This window comes from Protopterus annectens, chromosome 15.part0, assembly GCF_019279795.1.
Source record: "Protopterus annectens isolate FY-2018-M chromosome 15.part0, PAN1.0, whole genome shotgun sequence".
Classification (NCBI taxonomy): Eukaryota; Metazoa; Chordata; order Ceratodontiformes; family Protopteridae; genus Protopterus; species Protopterus annectens.
The window spans coordinates 729,671,601-729,677,457 of NC_056749.1; positions in this window are offsets into that span (position 1 = coordinate 729,671,601).

The following is a 5,857-nucleotide window of genomic DNA, read 5'->3' on the forward strand; positions in this document are numbered from 1 at the left end:
CTTATGAAATGAGTTATTCCAGGTAGTCTTGGTGAATCTAATAAGATATAATATACAAAAAGATTCAAAGTTCACATGATCAGTTTTCAAATTTCAGCTTTCAGGATCTTTTTGAATATTTTTATGTGATTATCTATGTAAATTATATGAAAACTTGAACATTCACATTTCTGCCATATACGGGAATATGTAATGGATATCTTTCTTATAAGCAGTTTGCTATTTAAATAAATTTTGTCTGCCTTATTTGTCCACTGATGTTCTACCTTATTTTAAATAACTTGCATTTCTAAAAGTTCCCATAAAAGAGCTATTTAATCAACAGCTGTCTATTAGAGATTTCAATATGGGTATATATTTCTTAACTTACTGATACTGCTCTTTTATTAATATTACATATTAGATGTTCCATTCCTTGTGCATTTACATATTATTCATAAGATGTTTACTCTTCATATTATTGCTGGTATTATGAGCAATCTTGGCTGTATAAAAAATTCCTGCTTGTTCAATTTGAATGTTATTTTGCATTGTATCAATTGTGAACTGTTTTTCTGATCTATGCTTCACATCCTGACATTTGAATTTGATTACAGCATGTGAAAATGACAACTCATAGCACACAGCAACTGCAAATTTCCTCTGTAAGTTTCTCATTCTTCTTAAGTCTTTTAAACTGTTCTAATCTGTAACAAACATATAACTTAACGTCTTCCCATTAATATGTACAGTTAGAGTTAACACTACAACATACACCATTAACATTCTGCAAAATATAAGCAAATTATGTCAGCAACAGCTCAGTTTGAAACAGTTCTCTAACTTTTATTTTACCAATTCTTCACTTCTAAATAAGTATTTTAAAAATATGTTATTTTGAGCAGATTTCTCACATATATACTTGGAAAAAAGTTCAGATATTTTCTCATCATTGTGGCCAAAATTAAAGCACTTCCTGTTTTCAGGCACATCAGTGATAAACTTTGAACTCTTCTAAGACCTGGATTTTCATCAAAACATCTCCAGGAGTAGGCAGGAAGTAAAGCAAACAAAAATCAAGCATTTACACACAACTAGAACATTTGTTTCTTCTCAAGCCTTTTTAAGTGTTAATTGCGTCATAAACAACTTGTGAAAGAAATGTGATACACAAGAACAAAGAAAACAAAATCGCCAGCACTAACACTTCTATTTAACATATTACTTAGATTTAACATTCAGTTAACCCAATAGTGCATATACTAAAAGTTAAAACAAATAAAATAAAATACTTGACTTTTATGGTCTAAAAGTTACTAATTCTATTGCTAATAATTTAATGAGATTCTCTTGCAGGAAGTATTTGCTTAATATTTAGAAATACATTTATACTTTTAGCTTAAATGAAATATATTAAGTATTTCATTGCAAATATAGAAAACTATTTATATTCCTTACCATTTTAAATACTTTAATTTAAAATATAAATCCAACCTTATATATGTTTTGAAGCTTAAAATCCTATACAAATTTTTTACTTAAAAAGTAAATCTATTGTTTCAGAAAATAACAATCCTGCAACCAGAGAACAAAAGTCACTTGTTTTTACTCTTTTTGTTTTTAATTTTAAAAGCAGTTTTCCAGGAATTCGGCTTACTCTGCCTTTTGAGGGTATGGCGTTCCAATCAATTTCTTCAGTAGTATTATGGATTTATTTTTGTAAACAAAATTAAATGTTTCCTCCAGTGTGTAAAATATTTTAGTTCTTTCAGGAAAAAAAAATATTTTATCTTTGCAGGAAACACCAAAGTGACTTTAATATTGTTCTTTTTATGTTCTTTAATCAGCGACAAGCAGGATTTTCTTTTACTCATTACTTTTCTGAAATAATTGTAGTCAAATCTGACTACATGTTTAACTAGTTTGTTAAATACTTTAATAAATAATAGGTGGGTGGGACCATGCATGTTTTTAATATTCTATCTTTTCCTAAGCTGGATGTAAACTTTAGTATAACTGAATGTGGTGGTGATTTCTTCTTTTTTGAAAGTGCTCTCAGGGATTTATGTGCCCTTTCAATTCTAAAAGATAAAGTTTCATGTAGATTTAATGTTTTATGAAGCCAGGTTGTTAAGAAGTTTATTATATTGTCTCCCTTATACTTTTCGGGTATGCCATATATTCTGATGTTATTTTGTCTCAGACTGTTTTCTTAATCATCAACTTTATCTACAAACTAGTTATTTTGTTTTAAAAGGTATTCAGTCTGAGACTCACCTTCAGTTATTTTCACTTCATGATCCTTCAAAGCTTCTGCCATACTTCTGATTTGTGCACTTTGTTGTTTCAGAAAAATTTCTAAATGTTTCATCTTCTTCCTGATCTCTTCTTTGAAACCTTCAGTTTTGGTATTCAGCTTCTCCATTTTAAGCCCTGCATACTATATATTATTGACTGTATGTCTTTTTTTAACAGAAAACTCCTGAGTATCATTTTTGAGTGATTTGTGTTGAAATCTCTTCTCTCTTAACCAAGCAGTTGAAATTAAGACAGGAGAATTACATCTTTTTTGGAACTTGAAGCTATAAATCTTGTATCTGACTATTAATGAAAAAAATATAAAGTATCTCCAAATTCCAATTTTTGGATTATATGTTCTGTCAGAGAAAAGTTTATAGTCACAGAGCTTTCACCAGTTGCTGCTCTCAGGTAGCCATCTTGGCCACATGCCCCAAGTGTCACTGTATTAATTGAAGTTATGCCAAAAAGTTTGAGAAGGTACTGTGGCATATACTGGGAAACAATACATATATACATGCATAGCAAAAATGTATCATTTTCTAAATTGAAGAAAGATTTGTGCATACGTTTGACTTACTGTAAATGATGTCCTGTCTTGAATATTTAAAAAACTATATGAAATAATAAACAACTTAATTATAGAATGTTGTTTTTAAGTATTTACCTTTATTTCTGTTTTTTTAATGCCTCTCTTGTTAGTTTATCCAGTATCGATATTTCTGAATTGCGGTGTACTTTACAGATTTTACCAAGGGTGAGCACAGCTTTCTACTCACTTCCAGCAGTTTACCTAAATAAGTAATACACTTAAGTCATAATATTAGACACAATGCATTAAATGTTCAGGCTAGTTTAGTACATGTGCAAATAAACATATTTCCTGATTCATGTGTTCTGGAGAAATTAACATGACCTGCATATCTGAGGCAAGAAGGGCTGTTAAAAAGTTATGCACACCTTTTGGTTCTGCAAAGTCCCTGTCATTCATTTTGCATTTATAATCCATGACATGTCAATGATGTTACTTCAGCAGATTCTGTTCAGTCCAGAAAAATACAGTAAAACTTCTGTTAGTTCATAACAAAGCAGATGTCTGCATTCAAGAAAAAATGGCATACTATTCTGCCAGTCTAGGACAGCTTGATTGTGATAAGTTATTATATCTCCGTTTCAAAGCCTTCTAGGCATATCGCAAATACTTATATTCCAAATGCATGCAGCCCTTGCCCTAATGCGACTTTATGGCACTACAAGTTTTGGTCAAACAAAGTGATCTTTTCCAGTCTGGCCATTTTTGGCTAACACTCATAATTACTTTTGTATTCCAGAAGGCTTTACCGTGAACTGGCCATATTATATTGGGTACACACTGCTAGGCTTATAAAGACATTTGGGTCAATAGCCCAGTAACCACCTATAAACCTGTGAACAGCCCTTGCTCTGTCATAAAGAATTTACACTGAGAGAATACCACAGCTATAGATATATCTAAAGATTTAATGTAATACACTGCCATTTGACGTTAACTTTCCACTGTCACAGACTACAATGAAACATTTAAGAAATATATTTTCTTTCTTATATTCACATAAAAATGCATATATATATATATATATATATATATACACACACACACACATCTGAGTCATATTTGATCTAACAACATGAACTCTTCCTGACATATCCTTAGTTGGGTTTTCTTTTGTTTGTCAATCATAATTTGGCTATTTTGCTTTTACTAAACTCCCAAATATAGAAAACCCTTTGCTGTTATATCAGTATGTGCTGCAATGTATCTCACCAGCTAGATAAGCATGTGTATCTTTATATTCCTCAATTATTTTTTGCTGCTTGGATAGTTTATATCTCAGTTTTTTCTCTTATTGTTACAGTCTAACATCTGCATGTCTATACAACACCATACATGAGGATTGGCATCAGTTGTACCCCAAGACTGCATTTTGTCTAAGGGAGGTGTCCAATGCTGGCAGGTGACACAAGTGGCAAAGGCTCTAACCACCTACTCAACAGTCAAAGAAGAAAGACATGTTTGCTTATGATGCATCCATAAAATTGGCAGCTACAGACAGCTTTCTGGATAAAGACAGGGGGGAAGGTCATCAATGCAGCTACAGGCACAAGTCAGAGCATCACCACAGGGGCAAACACATAGGTTTAAGACTCACTCTAAACCCTGCTGGTGGTGCTTCTTCTCTCACATAGAAACAGTTATAGCTGAAACCAGTAATTTATCTTATTTATTTTAATTAACATTTGTTTACTGGGAAAGTCCGACTTGGAACAAAGCCATTTCTCAGCAGAGACCTGGGTAGAAATGCTCCAGATGCATGTCTTTAAAAAGCTTATGCAGATAATTAGCTGCAGACGGGGGTGAATGGATCATCAGAAGTGTATCCCAATGTTCTTGCCCCACCCTTTCTTGGAATGATTGACTGGAAGACATAATCAACCAACTTGATCATAGAAAATGAGTTCTGGAATCATCCAGGTATGGATCAGTGTTACTCAGAATTAGGGACTCTCCACCTTGGCCTGTCCATGAAGACTTATCTATTTTATATGCAGCAGTACACAGTACTGTCCTGTTCACTTACTTACAGGAGACCTTGATGCATTTTAAACACATATATGGTTTGGGCCTCAATTATTTCATTGTGAAGGTACACATTATCAGCTATTTTTATCATTATAAGCTTTTTGAGGAGAAGATTGTTGACCAGCACTGGTTAGATAAATTGTTTCATCTCCACCCTCCTTATAAGAGCTCTTTTCCTCCTTGCATCTGATTTTCATGGCTAATAAATGTGTCTGTCCACTGTTTAAACCAGAAAAGCTGATAATACTAAAGTTCATGTCAAGCAACCTCCTTTTCATGGTCACTATCACTACCACATGCCAGATTTCAGTTTCAGGTCCATATTCGTCAGGAACTATATTGAGTCATATCTGGTCTTTTGCAAAAAGAAAGTTTCATTTAGCATGATCCTATGTTTTCTTCGGGTGATGGGTTCAGATCTTTCCCTAAGCCACTCCATCTTCTAGTATTTCTGAAGCATAAAAAGTCAAGGAGAAAAGACTTTTGACATGCTGGATGCAAACTGCCATCTCTTCTGTCACTTGAACTATATACATGACTGTAGGAAGATGGTGTAGATGTTTGTCTCCTGTGCATCCCAGAAGAAAGGACTTAGTGTTTCCAAACAGGCACTTTCCAAGAAGATAACCAAGTGCCTTGTGATTTGACATTAGTTCCCTATCTACCCACTTTAAAATGCTCAGCAGCAGTTGGTGACATCAAAGGGAGGGAAATATAGTAAGGAAACACATGGTTTAGGCTACCAGGAATGGGATTGGGCTTTATAGTGGCAGATCAGTGATTAACTGTGATCAGACCACAGATGTGGTCAGCCATTTTCATCAATATAGTTCCACAGTACCCACACAATATAATCATTTTACTGACAATATGTACTTCATATATCTAGTTGTGATCAAATAATATTAATAATAAGAATAAGAAAAACAATATCACAGTAATGTAGTTCAGCTTGTTTTA